Source organism: Heterocephalus glaber, unplaced genomic scaffold (genome assembly GCF_053883595.1).
Source record: "Heterocephalus glaber isolate CG9 unplaced genomic scaffold, H.glaber_assembly_v1.0 deba00000594, whole genome shotgun sequence".
In the NCBI taxonomy this organism is placed as follows: Eukaryota; Metazoa; Chordata; class Mammalia; order Rodentia; family Bathyergidae; genus Heterocephalus; species Heterocephalus glaber.
Genome location: NW_028258151.1, coordinates 8,811,506 through 8,826,834, shown reverse-complemented (window position 1 = coordinate 8,826,834; position 15,329 = coordinate 8,811,506). Strand labels below are relative to the sequence as shown.

At 38.9% G+C, this 15,329-nt stretch overlaps 1 long non-coding RNA gene and 1 pseudogene across 1 annotated transcript; both read left to right on the top strand.

Moving 5' to 3' along the window:
• The first annotated feature begins 2 nt into the window (after positions 1-2).
• On the top strand, positions 3-5,796 carry LOC147829485 (uncharacterized). Its single transcript, XR_015448901.1, has 4 exons — positions 3-137; positions 1,171-1,300; positions 3,960-4,135; positions 5,535-5,796. It is a non-coding gene; the product is annotated as an uncharacterized LOC147829485 (long non-coding RNA).
• On the top strand, positions 1,513-2,220 carry LOC101719351 (ubiquitin-conjugating enzyme E2 L3 pseudogene; annotated as a pseudogene).
• Positions 5,797-15,329: the final 9,533 nt, after the last annotated feature.

Genomic DNA, 15,329 nt, shown 5'->3' with positions numbered 1-15,329 from the left:
CGCCCCCGCCCCGCACTCATTGATGATCGTGCCTGGGGGGCGGGGAGACTGCGAAGGCTGCGGGCTCTCATTGGTTGGAGAGCACGTCGCGTCGTCTGACTGACAGCAGGCCGCTGCCGCGGAAGGGCGCCCAGAAGGTGCGAGCGAGCGCTTTCTTCTCCCGGTCGCGGTCCCCGCTTGCCGGACAGCCCAGTTCTGCGGCGCCCCAGCCGGCGGGCCAAGGGTGGGGAGGGCGCGGAGAGCGGGAAACGCACGCCGAAGCGCGCCGCGCCTGCCGGCCCAGGGCCAAGGCGAGCTGGGCACAGGTGTCCGCTCCCCGCGCGGCCGCAGACGGCGCCCCGCCAACCCACTGGGGGCACCGGAGGGCGGATCCTCAGTCTGGGCGGGCGAGGCCTCGCGGCCTGGCTTAACCGGCCACCGGGCCCTCCCGTCCCCGCTGTCCGGCCCCGGGCACATGGAAAGGCGCGGGGCTGATGAGAGGCTCCCTGGGCAGCCACGGGGCTGGAGGGCTGGGAGAGTTTGTGAGGTGGAGGAAGAAGGATGCTGAGGTGGCCCTGATCCCAGCTCCTCATTTAAGTGTGACAGCTACGTGGGGTCAGTCCCGCCTCTGTTTAAACAAGGGCTCAACCCTCGCTCACCGTGTTCTGCTCACAGTGGGCGCAGCCCATCCTTCCCTGAGGGGCCCCATCTTGTAACCCGCCTATTTCAAATGCTAATCACCTTTCCGTGGTCCTGGATTCTCTTCTGTAAACCTTTTCAGTTCCCCCTTTGGGTTAGAAAAACAGGTCCCATGTTTCCCAACATAAAATATGCTGAAACTTTTCCAAGTTCTCTTACTGTACCTGAGGCTTTTCCTCATTTATGTATTTTTAGATGGAATTGTGACATTATCCTGTATTCGGGCAATATCTAAAAACTTTAAGGAGCCTCGCATCTGTCCTTTCAGTTTGTCTTCACGGAAGCCCTCCCAGGAACTTGAGCCAGGTTTTGCTTTCTCTGCCTTTAGTAATGAGGGAAGCGAGGCAGATAGAGCCCCAAAACTCAAAGCTGATGGATGCTAAAGTCAAGGTTTAAATCAAGACTATTCAGTGCCAGGTAGCTTCACATTGTACTACTGTAGAGATGTTAAATATTTACTTTGTGTGTATTCATTCATCCTATGCATCATAGATACTAAAAAGCCTCGGGAGCCTGTACCTGGAGGAACACTGATGACCAGGATACATATTCCATTTGCTACCATCACAGAGCTGTGTTCTAAAGGGGGAAGACAGAGAAAACCAAATGCACGAGACAAATGGTAATTGTGACTGCAATACAGGCCAAGAGGGGAACCAATCACAGGGCCAAGAAAGAAAATGCAAGAGAACACATGCCTGTCCATGTGAATACACAAATATGTGTGTGTACATATACATATTTATGTGACTTTTAAAACTTGAGACAAAACCGGACAGAAACAGTGACAGCTGTGCATGGTGTGCAGAGAAGGGTGCGCCAGGTTACTTCTGAAACATCCAGGTTGATGAAGCTAATTTATTGTTTTGGCAAGGGCTTACTGTTCCTGACAATCCTCCATATGATAAGGGGGCCTTTAGAATCGAAATCAACTTTCCAGCAGAGTACCCATTCATACCACTGAAGATCACCTTTAAAACGAAGTTCTGTCACCCAAACACTAATGAAGAAGGGCAAGTTTGCCTGCTGGTAATTAGTGCTGAGTACTCAGAGCCAGCAACCAAGACCGACCAGGAAATCCAGTCCCTCACAGCACCCCCAGCCCCAGCACCCACTCCGGGCTGACCAGCTGGAGAATACTCAGTTCTGTAAGAATGCTGAAGAGTTTACAGAGAAATATGGGGAAAAGCAACCTGTGGACTGAAATGTGCCACAAATGATTCCAGCAAGTGTGAGCAGGGACCGAGCAGTGCACTCAGACACCTGAAAAGCAGGACATGTGCTGTTCACTTTTGCAGTTACTAGCTTTCTACAGTTTTCTTAATCAAAGTGGCCTGGCAACCTGTGAAGAAAGGATCAAAACTTTCAGATATTCTAGTTCCGCTTTCTTTGTTTTAAAAATCACTGCTTCAATCCACTTCAAAAACATGGTGTTTCTTGTCCAATTTACCCCAAATCTGCAATCTACATTTAGACTATAAAGTTAAAAAAAAAAGAAAAAAGAAAAATAAAGGGTGCTGTTCCCCTTCCTTCCTCTCCTTGCATTGTTTGTGTTTCAAATTCATTTTCTAACACCCAGACCCCATCCTTACTGCAAAGAAGAAACCACTCAGGTGGCTTTTCTTTTCCAGGGTTACATTGCCCTCTGTGGGAGTCGGTCCAGTTCTCCTGATGCCAGTCTAGGTCCTTTTTAAAAACTGCAAAACAAGCAAACAACACTCCCCCCTGCAAAAAAAAAAGAAAATGAAAAGAAAAGCCCTGCAAAGGGAGGCCCATCTCTTCTGTAAAAATCTGCTCGTGTTTCCACAGCAGTGTGGTAGTGGGCTGTGTGCACCTGCCCGGACCGCAGCCTTACCTGTTTATGCAGGAAACCCTCAGGCTCACCAGCCAGGACACTGCACTTGTGAGCTGATGAATTTCTCTCCAGAAAGGCTCCTTTCCTGCAGCCACGTCACGGGGTCACTGGTCAGGGTCAGAGCAGGAGCCACAGTGTCCACTTCCAGCCCCAGGTTCCACATCCCGACCTCCATCACGGTGTGCCACGGACTCCACGCCTCCTCCCTGCAGCAGCCCCACCAAGCCCTGCCTGGCACAGTTTGATCCTCTATGGGACTGGAATGGGCTGGACTCAGCTCACACCTGGGTCCTTCCGGGGTGGCCGGGCCCCTGCTGGCCCTTCCTTCGGCGAAGCCTCAGCCCACCCAGGAACAAGCCAGGCTTCCTTTGTCCTTTTGACTCAGTCTTTGCAGAGTCAAGCTTCTCGAGAAGTTCACTTGGTGATACCTTTCAATGCATTTTATACTGTTTTGATTGCCTTTTTGTAGAAATAAAAATTGACCTTAGAATTTATCATCAGAAAAAAATAAATATAATTTTCTAGTTATCAAAACTAAAATTTTTATCTGTACTGTCTCACATGAGCCCTAATCAAAAGCTTCACCCTAACCTCAACCCTAATCCTAACATAAATGACATTAGCATTAAAATGTTTTAAAGGAAAATGAACATTACCCTAAATTTTCCAGTGATCTGTGTACTTAGTACATGACAGACATTATAAAAAAAAAATAACATAAGACCCACGGACCCTCAGCAATCAACATGCTTCAGAATTGACTCAAAAAATATTGCCTGTTCCCAAGTGGAATATGAACAAGTAGAGGCAAACTCCAAGTGCTGGATCCACACCCTCACTGAACATCGGATCCATGCGTTTTCAACAGTTGGCTCTGTGTCACTGTGTGTGCTCTATTAATTCCCATAGGAACATTCTACAGACATCACAATTATTTATTAAATATTATGCAAATAACCTTATGAACACAAACATTTTATAAATATCAATCCCATTAAAGAAAGTTCTCCATATGGTTATTGAGCATAGAGTATTATGTGCCTATATGTGAATAAATTATAACTGCAAGTAAGCTCACTTCTAATTGTACAAATAACAAAAATAACCACTGAATTGATTTGTCTAACCTAAGCAAGATTTATCTCATTTTTAACATAAGTTCTACACATGTTAATGTGGCTGTATATACTGCATCATCTCAAAAATGGGATATTGTGGGAAAATTTTTCACAACCAAATTTGGGTTTAAGGGCTATATAAGGCATGCCCTGTAGAATATGCTTTGCACTTGGTATACAAACTATGCATTCAATACTTCCACCTACCCTTGCAAGAAAGACCAGAACAAAGGGCATTTGTCTTTGAACATTAATAAAAAAACACACATCTGTATCATAATGTAAAACACAATTTCTATTTCTTTCAGAATTCTTACAAACTGTATTGGATACCAAACTGGCTTGATTAATTACTGTTCCAAAGACTGGACAGAACTCAGTCACAATACGAATCATGGATTAACAAGATTTTCTCACCTGCATAATTTACAATTTCCTATGTAGTGCTAATGGAAACTGATGGTAAACTGATAGTAAACTGATGGTAATCTCATTTACTTCATATTTACTTAACTTACTCGTTATGTGGTGCCTAGGACAGAGGATAATAAAGAAGTAAAATACTGACTAACTTACTTTCATTTACTGAGGAGTCTTCCAGATCCCCTTAGTATAGTAATTAAGTCAGTTGGACTGCTATTTTAATATTTCAATTTCTTTAAGTTTCACTAAGTATACAAGTGAAATTAGTTCCAGATTTTTAATAATTACCATGATCTACTTTTGGGTTTTCAGAGGAAATAGGGCAACGAGAGCTTGGCTATGTTTGCAACTAATAGTGTTAACTGCACATAGAGTGGAAAATCTCTCATTTGTAATGTGTTTACAGCCAAAAGTTGTGCCATGTGCTATTATGTATACCACACACAAAATTATGCACCATTGATAGCTGGAATGTGTGATTTTTCTGACTGGAAAGCCTTAAAATTATCATCTCATATTTTAGGCGACATAATGTGTGATTTAAGAACAGCAGAAGAAAGAAAATGACTGATAATTGTTGAGTCTATTGTGTTTGGAATGCTGTCATTCTGAATCCTCAGCTGGTAGGAAGAAAGGCCGAGGAAGGACCTGTACTACTCCCTAAGTGGCCTAACAGCCCAAATAGCCCATTGCTGATGTTGAATTATCTGTGTTTGGGAAACTGACAGAGTCTGGGTTGTATCTCTACTGGCAATTGCCACTGACGTATTTGCTTGGCAGGGGTGGCAGCTGAGAAAAGTACTTCAATACTGGAAGGGGGATGAAGTGATCACTCCGAGGTGAAAGTTATTGGCTGTCTTATTAAAATTAAATCCTTAAATGGTTGGATTGTAGCTTAAGTATTGATTACTTCTGGGGATCCATATATTAAGGTAAGAAACCACATCAATAAAAGGTAGCAGTTTTCAGACATGGAAATGAAGACTGGATCATCACTGTTGTATTCGGTATAAAATGAGGAAGTGAAGGCTAGGAGGTGGTTTAATGAAAACAATCTTCAACTATGTTAAAACTTTTGCTACAGAGCAGATGTATAACTGATTATTTTATATCATGAATAAGCAATTATTTTATACCAAGGGAAGAAAGACTTGATTAAATTTTAATTTAATTAAAAAACACTCCTGCAAAGAATTACTTAATATGGAAATAGTATTTTAAGAGCCTGCCATCCCATTCCAGGTTTTAAAGTACGATGGGTACTTGTTTGGTATAAAGTTTTTGGTCATTCTTCTTGCTTGAGTTAAGATACTGCTATGCATAAAATAATCATTATGAAGTCCTGCTATATAAAATAGTCCTGTATGAAATAGCTTTTGTAAAGCAGGTATGGAGCATTTGTAGAGAATAATACTTAAATTAGAAAGTACCATTCCAAATCCAAAAATTTGTCATTTCAGCACTGGAGAAAGAACCAAAGAAGAATAAGAAAAATCAGACAGAGATTGTATGAGATGCTGGGTGACAAGCTGGACAGTCCAATCCTGAGTTCGCTCCTGGACCATGTTTTGTTTTTATTTTCTTTTTTTGCTATAGAAGACATTGGTGGGATAATTGGCAAGATACGAATAAAATCTTTTAGTTTCCTGACTTTGCTAATGGCCCTGTGATAATGTAAGTGAGTGTGTCGTTTGGAAAGCACAATAAAGTATTTATGGGTAAAAGGGCATCATATCTGTCACTTATTCCCAAGTAATTAGGAAAGATAAATGTATATACAGAAAGAGAGACAGAGATAGAGCAAGTGGCAAGTGACTGTGTGAATCTGGAGAAACACTAACACTTGGAGAAGTTGGACAAGTGATATACAGGATTTTTCTATTATTTTTGCAACTTTTATGTAAGACTAAAATTTATTTGGTAATAAGTATTTAAAAAATAACTATACGATAACTCATCTATACATAAAGTGTCAAATTTTACTGGCTAGCCATGTGACAGCGAACACTCACTCTTGTATGTAGTGTTTGTAATAGTGTCATTGAATGCACAGAGTTGGCCTCAAAAATATCCTTTTTTTTGACACACTGTCCTCTATGTAGTTCAAGTTGGCCTTTATCTTGATTCTCCTGCCTCAGCCTCCCAATGGCTGGTATTACACACATGTGCCACCTGTGATACCTGGTTAGTTTTTTAAAGAATAACTACAAATTTCACTAAGATAACAAATACGTATATGTGAGTTACCAGTTTATCTCTTCTTTTCTAAGGGTAGTATGATTGCAGTATGTATGTTGGCTCGAGTATTCCTTTTAAAAATCACAGTGACATCAATTTATTAAAGAACCATTTTTAAAAATTATTCTAAACTATAGCCATAAATATAGATTTGTTTTGAAAGATACTAGACATAGCTACAGTTCTATTTTAATGACAAATGTGAAAACAGGAAAAAAGCTTTACATTTTTCTTGTATATAATCTTGGTTTTGAGTGCCACAAGAGCCCCATGTTTCTGGCTGTGCCATGTGTCTTCAGTATGCTTTCATCCAGTTTCATGGACATTATGAGGAAAGTGCATGCTTCTTTCTAAAACAACAGGTTGTGCATGTCCTTGAAAACACTTATGTGACTCATTCAGAACCTAAGAGGAGGGGTGAAAGTAATGTAATGCATGAACAAAACTTCTTGTCTTTTGTGTCAGAAGTTTCCCACAGTTGCAAAAGGTTAGGAGCACGAAATGCAGCTGTATTACTACTGTATCAAAGGCTGGAGTAGTCATTGCTTCATGATAAAAAAATTGGTAAATTAGAAATAGAAACTTCCTCCAGATAGTAAAGGTCATTTATGGAAAACCTAGCCAATTTATACTCAATAGTGAAAGACTGAAAGTTTTCCCCCTAAAAAATAAGACAAGCCTACCTAATTTATCATTTCTATTCAGTACATTATTAGAAGTTATATCTAAAATATTAAGATAAGAAAAAGAAATAAGCATCCAAATTTTAAGGGAAGAAGTAAATATATATCATAGATGGCCTGATTCTCTAACTAGAAAATTCCAAAGAATTCATAAAAACACTACTAAAGGTAATAAACAATGTATCAAGTTTGCAGGCATGGGGTCAATAGCTAAAAAAAATTGTGTCTCCAAACACCAGCAATAAACAATGGGAAAAGGAAATTTTCATTTACAATAATATATAAAAGAATAAAATATCTAGGAATAAATTTAACCAAGGAAAGGAAAGACACTCTTAAAATTACAAAACATTTTTTAAAGAAATTAAAGAAGACCCACATATGTGGAAAGATATTATGTGTTCATTATTTGGAAGACAACATTATTAAGATAGCAATACCACACATAGAAATCTGTATAGGGCACAGAATTCCTGTCAATATTTCCAAGAGCATATTTTGTAGAAGTATAAATGCTAATCTCCACATTCATATGGGATTACAAATAACCCTACATATCGAAAATGATATTTAAAATTATTTAAAAGTAAGTTAGGAACCTCATAGTTCTTGATTTAATAGCTTACTTTGATCACAAAGTAATCATGATAGTTTAGTACCAGACAGATAGACCAATGGACCAGAACTGAGAGTCAAGAAGCAAACCCAAGGGTCATTACCAACTAATTCTCAGCACTGGGGCCTAGACTATTAAATGGAGGAAAAGATCATTCAACAAACAGTCCTTAGACCAAAAAGAAAGAAGAAAAATCAACCTGAAAAAGAATGAAGTTGGACTCCTGGATTATACCATACACAAAAATTTCCTTAAGATGAGTTAAGAACCCAAGAAACTTTTAAAAACACACATGGGTATGAATCTTTAGGACACTGAGTTGGCAGTGGATTCGTAGATAAGACCAAACCCACAGGCAAGAAAAGGAAGAGATATCTACATTGAACTACACACAAATTGAAATATAAGGCATTATATCTTTCTCCTCTTTTGTTGCCAGTTCAGAGTCCAGGTGGTTCAGTATCAGATTGTTTCATCTCATTTCCCTTTGGGGTTGCTGTAGGTGATCTGGAAGTCTGTTTTTGAGACTTGTTTAAGAGAGGAGACGATATAATGCTTTCTCCTTAAGGTGGGGAACAAGGGCAGATATGCTTACTCTTCATCTGTCCATTAAACTTTGAAACCTTGGGCTGGGGATTTAGCTCAGTGGTTCTGCTGCCTGCCTCGCAAGCTAAAGGACCCGAGTTCGATCCCTGGTAACAAAAAAAAACAACAACTTTGAAACCTAGGCCCAAACCAAAATAGTCTGGCAATAAAATGACACAATTAGGATGGGAATGGCAAGGTAGAAGCAAAATCTTTATATGTAGATGAAATGATCATCTACAGAGAAAATACTAAGAAATCTCTGGGAGCCCCTAGAACTTGTATTTGAATTTAGCAGGATTAGAAAACACAAGGTATACATAAAAATTCAGGTCTATGTATACTTGCTATAAATGAAGAATTGGATATTGAAATTTGAAAGTTATGTAGGAGTACAAAGGATCTAGAAAAGTAAAAAGAAAAAAAAAACAGTGTTGGAAGACGTTTAGTACCTAATTTTAAGACTTCTTCTAAAGCTACAGTAATTGAGGCAGTGTTGGTGTAAGGAAAGACATATAGATCATTGGAATGAAACAGATAACCTAGAAATAGAACCACACATATATAGACCACTGAATTATGAAAGATTATTTAATGTTAACATTTTATAGAATATAAACTCAATTCAAGAGCCGAGGAAAAGACAGTGTTTGAAGCAAATGGTACTAGAACACCTGGTATCCATATATAAAAAATTAACTTCAACCCTTTATTTCCATACATAAAAATAACTTGCAAGGATCTATGAACCTAAATATGAAAGACTAAAACTATAAAACTTTAAGAAGAAATTATAAGGGAAAATGTTTATGAATTTAGGGTAGGCAAGAACTACCTAGGATACAAAAAACATGATGTATAAAAGAAAAAAATTGATAAATGAGATGCCATCAAAATTTAGAACTTTAAATGACATCATTAAAATGAAAAGTAGTCCTTAAACAGACCATATTTATAATGCATATAACCTATGACCAGAATATATAAAGAACTCTTATAGCTCATTAATAGACAACCCAATTAAAAGTAGACATAAGAAGATGATAAATAGCCAGTACAGCACAAGGAAAGATGTGCAACTCTAGAATCAGAAAAATAATAATCAGTACAATAACAAGATTGAATTATGTACTCATTAGGGAGATGAAGTTAAAAGTTTTAAAAGCCTTGTCATGACTTTTTCTTTTTGTTGGATTCTCCCCATTTACATTTAATTTGTCATGCCCAGTGGATTCATTCTGCTGTGCTTCCTGGGTTTGTGATCCTCATTGTCTTTTCCTAGGATATTGTCTAAAATTTTTTGGAGTTCCGGTTTGGTATTCATGAAGTTCCTGAGGTTCTCTTTGTCATGAAAGTATCTTATTTCTCCATCAATTTTGAAAGATAATTTTGCAGGGTACATCAATTTGGATTGGAGGCTATTTTCCTTTAGGGCTTGAAATACATCACTCCAAGCTCTTCTTGCCTTGAGGGTTTGCATTGAGAAGTCTGCTGTGATTCTGATGGGCTTTCCTTTGTATGTGAGTTGTTTCTTTTCTCTCACTGCTTGTAGAATTTTGTTCTTCAGTTGGGTTTCTGGAATCCTAACTACTATATGCCTATGTGTAGATTTTTTTTTGATAAAGGCTAGCTGGAATCCTATATGCCTCACTTATCTGTATGTCAAGTTCTTTCCCTCTGCTTGGGAAGTTTTCTGCCATCACTTCTGTGAAAAGTTTTTTTATGTCATGTGCACTCTCTCCTCTTTCTTCATTGACTCCAAATCAGTCTTATGTTATTCTTCTTTGCATCATCTAGCAGCTGCTGGATTGATTTCTCATGTTCCCTTACAATTTTAAAGCAATTTTTCTTTTCCTGGTTACTAATTGCTATCTTATCTTCTGTATCTGAAATTCTATCCTCACATTGGTTCATTCTGCTGCACAGACTTTTGATGGAGTTTTTAATCGCCTGTACATCTGTATGCATCTGTTTTATGGATTCCATTTGTTTCCTATTTTGGGATTCCATCATGTTCGTCAGCTCCTCTATTTTTTTATCTATGTCCCCTCTAGATTTATTAATCATGTCTTGCACTATGAGCACAATTTTTGCTGTTATCTGAGAAATTATTTCTGATTTCATTTTTCCCAGATCCTCTTTTGTTGCCAGTTCAGAGTCCAGGTGGTTGGGTATCAGATTGTTCCATCTCATTTCCCTTTGGGGTTGCTGTAGGTGATCTGGAAGTCTGTTTTTGAGACTTTTTTAAGCGTCTTCTCATTTCCACGGTGGGGGGGGGAGCTTCTGGTACCCATACAGCTCACGTTCTCTCCCCTAGGAGTGTGGAATGGTGGTGGGGGAGCCTCCTTCTGGGTGCTGAGACTGGCTCAGCTTCTCTGCCCTGGGAGCGTGGAATGGCGGCAGGAGAGCCTCCTCAAAAATTAATTTCTTAATGATTTTATGGTACTTATATACTGTCAGGCAAAGGGGATGGGTAATAATTAAAAAGACAATACCTAGAAGCTTCCTGAAAACAGGCTGCATATGAACCTTCTGAGGTGAAGCGCTGTAGTTACTTCTGTAATACTCCCTCTGCCTTCAGTCATCTGCCAAATCAGTAAACTTGTACAGTATTGGGTACCTACCATGTGAGAGGGTAGATACAGAGACTGCAGGGGGGTTGCTCTACCCTGGACCAGCCTAGTAGAGGCAGGATGGAAGACAGAACTTTCCCGGCCTTTTCCAATAATTGTGAACCTCCTCCTTGGCTGGATCCTCTCCCCTCTTGGCTGTTGCATGCAATCTGATCACCCTATTTTAAATCAGAAGTCTCTCAGTCTTGATTTCATCTGTCTCACAGAGGCCTGCATAGTAACACCCCACCAAATGTCACATCCTAACCTGGGATTCATGAATATGTTACCGTATGAGAAAAACAGCACCATGTAGGCATCATTAAGTGCAGGACCTTCTACGGGGAAGATGATCCTGGAGTACCAAGGAGGGAGACCAGTGTTACCATAACTGTCCTTCAGATGTGGTAATGAGGTCATTAAAGAGGGAGAGAGAGAGATTTGAAAATGTTGCTCTGCTGGTTTTGAAGACAGGGTAGGGACCACCCACCAAGAAGTGCACATGGTCTCTGGAAATTAAACAGAATGTCCCCAAGAGCCTAGAGAAAGAACACAGCCATCTCATCCCATCTCAAACTTCTGACCTTCAGAACTACGAAATGGTAAAGCAGTTGCATTTTGAAGCTATTGCTGTGTGTGACAATCTCTTATAGCAGTTATAGCAAGCACACACACAGTGGGCTTAGCATGTTCTGGCCTCCCCGGAACAAGTTGTAGATATCTTAGGAGAGGCACCATTCTGCTCATCACTGTAGCCTTTTCCTTATTAGTTAAATGAATTCCTGAGTATGCATGATGCTAATTGTATTTGTCAGTGAAGACTTGTCTTCTACTTCATGAAAATAATTTATATCATGTATGATCTTACTATTGTATGAAAAAGGTGAGTGGCAGAGTTAATGCCTTCAGAAGTCTTTTTTTTTTCCTTTAATTTTTTTTTCTGTTAAGTTGCCCATAACAAGAAAATTTAATTTTTACAAAACAGCCAATTGGAAATATAACTGAGCTCAATATAAATAATATTCTCCCATGAATACATGCTTTCATTTAAAATTTCACTTCAAATTAAACACAGCTTAGCTGAGAGTATCCATAGTGCACTGTCTCATCGATGTGTATAAAGCAGTCTAGCAAAATTTTAAAATGTTGTAAAGTTTCAAAGATGGCTTGTGCAAAGTAAAATAAAGGGAACTTTGTATTTCCTACAAATTCAACAGAAAAAAGAAAGGAAACCAAATTAATGACATAGGAAAAAAGAAAACAAAGAGAGAAGCAAAATCCAAATGTACACTAGTTATATGACCCAGAAAACCTTTAAACAAAATTAATCAAGGTACAGATTGGATTGACTGGGAGCACTGAGCATGATGCTGTTCAAGATGAATATCGGCTCTAATTTTTTTGTAACTATCACTGCAAGTAAAATTGTCAGTCGGATGATAGCAAACCAAGACACTAATTTTGATAACTGACTACAAAGTGGGTTTAGGTAGACTATAGAAATGACCAAATTTCATAAGGTAGTCAGGGGCACTAACCCAGTCAGATGGATTTCTAGGGGAAATAAATGACCTGGTGTGTATTAGAGGCCTTTCATGCTCATTACCTTACAGGTGAAAGGACATTGCAAGCATTTTACTTTCTTACAAACAATTATAGCAGCAGACAAAGCACTTTATTAAGCACTCTTTATAGGAATTTTAATTCTGTATTTTGTGCCTTGACTTACAGAGAGGCCAATTAAACTTTATTCATTAAAATATTATTGCAAATTGCACTCAAGACATTTTTTAGGAGGCAATGTCTAAATGTTTTAAACCTTTTGTTTTCCCTATGTTCTGTTTTCACTTGGAGAGTTAAATCCAGTGGATATAGATTTTATACCATTATTTCAAAACAACATTTTGAGATCAATGCTAATTGCTTTTACATTTAAGATCAAATCACTCACTCAATGGATGTTTGTCAGAGTGCTTGTAGCTTTTTCTGAACTATAATTACAAGGGAAGGAAAATGAAAAATATTCATCCAGAAGGTAAAAGGCAAGCCATCAATCATTTCATAAAAGATAGTAACATCACTGGATTTTAAAATATACGTATATTTTATACATATATTTTTCTAACTTCTTTTTTATTCTCCCACCTCCCTTCTTTCTTTTGCTTGTTTTCTTCCACATACAATTGAACATTTTCTTTCTAGTATTCTTTCTGATAAACAAAGAAACATGGTCTTTCTCCCCTCACAGGACTTTGAGACTAGTGGGTGAAGTAGACAGAAATAAAACAAAGGAAATAACAAATGACATTGTTATTGACATTATAAAGGGGAAAGTGGGTTCTGAGAGAGGAAAGGGGGAGCTACAGGAGTGGCAATCTTTGATTGTATTCTCAGGAAAGCTCTAGTTGAAGAAGGAACATTAGAGTGAAACCTGAAAGATGAGGAGTCAGGGAGTGGGGTAGAGTTCCAACCTTCTAGGCAGAGAGCAGAGTGTGTCACACCACGAAGGGGAAGAAAGCTTAACATGTGCTTGCTGGCTGCAGAACAGCACAAAGGGAGCATATTGCCATACACGGAGTGGCAGACAAGAGCCAGATAGTGCCGGAAGCTCAATTACTAGCTAGTTACACAGGCCCAGAGGTACTTTCTAGGTAGCAGGGGCAAGTGACCAATTTCTGGCCAATGTCATCAAAATTGAAGTGCCAAGTGCTTTAGGCAGGCTCTCTTCAGGGAAGAAACACAGTCCTCTCTTCCTGAGATTCTTGCCGTTATCATGGGCCTTGGTGTGAGCTTGAGAACCGCACTAACGTGGTGAACAACAAGGCACTTTGATCTCTACCACTTCACAGAGCCCTCACAGCCAGTGCTGGATTACTTCACTCTTCATTTCATTTATGTTAGAGATGCAACAACTACACTTTTGAAGTAATTGTTATTTGGCGGATATTTTTTATTGCAACTAAGAATGCAGAAGACTAACATGATAGTTCAAAAGCGAGATGATTGTGGCTTGTCGGTAATAACAGTGGCTGTGAAGAGAAGACAGATTCAAGATGACACATTGTGGAGTACAGTGCAAAAGACTTAACAATAGATTGGCTTTGAGAGGTTAAGGGAAAAAGAAATGTCAGGAACTGATCCAAGATTTGTGGCTTGAGCGACCACAATAAGTGGTGTTATCATTACTGACAGGGGCGGAATTGAGGAAGAGCAGATCTGAGGAAGAATAACAAATGTCACTTTTGGATGTAGATGAATCACACATACTAAGCTCTTCCTTTATTTTAAATATGTTGTAAACCTGTCAAGCAATAAACCTGTGCCTTCAGAAATGAACACATTTGCTAAATTCATTACAAACTTCATATTTAATTATAATTTTGTCAGAAGACTAATGTCCAGCTTAAGCATTTTCTCTGAACTTGAATTTTTTATGTTTCTCATGAGTGGAATAGCATGTTACTGTACAAGCATGCTATTTTCTTAGGTTGCTATGGCTTCTAGAGGAAACAAACACTACCACCAGCACCAGCCACCACTATTAGACCAGTAGCTCCCTTTGCTCTTGTCTAAGGGGAATACCAATGTTTCTGGAGGCTCTTGAACCATATGAGTGACTTAGAGCACCACTAACTTGGTACCTTAGACATAGGACTTATGATCATCGTCCAGATGGTAACTCAGACATCATAAGTAACAGCACCAAGGTTACATACTAGAACAAGGTAGATAAAGAATCCAAAGTTAGTCCAACAAAGCCCAAGCCTATATCCTCGCGACTAAATGCTCTTTCTTGTTTATTCATCCCATAAATATAATCAAATTCTATGATATTATCTTAACGCTAATTAGTTATGTAATAATGAAAATTGCTTTTGTTAATGTATTTACAAACTTATCCACATACATTCATGCTCATACACTCTGAACAATTTCTAAAAAGGAACAGTGTACAGAGTTCAACTAGAGTAGAACTTTTGCCAGAGAAATCTGTGTCTCCAGGTAGCCTCTGGCTTTGATTAAATTGAAGTTTTGAAAAAGCTATAATTCAGCTCCATCTTCAGACAGTGCATTATCAAAGCATAATGCCTTTTAAATGAGTTGAAAAAAGCCCCTAGGGAGTAAAAAGTAGTAAAATCAAGAATGATAGTTTAGGGCATGATATTTAAATGAGAGGTAAGGAAAGTAAATAAAGGGCCCCTGCCAATTCCAACCAGGAGAAATTATAGAGCATCCACTGGGGAAAAGGTTGGAATGTAATTTTTATAGACAAATAATAATTTAGTGATACAGAGTTCTTTTTCCTAGATTACCTCTTCTTAAAATGCTCTACTCTTTATAAGATCATTGCCCAATGTCCTAGTGTTCAGATATTACACTGTCTAAATAGATTAATCCACCATGCACACTGCTTGTCCTTGGTGTTAGGTCCACATGTAAAGAGACAATAAAAACAAAAACTACATCATCCTTACAGGCATGGGGAATCTATTATGTGGAAGGATTTGTAGTAGGTGAGCA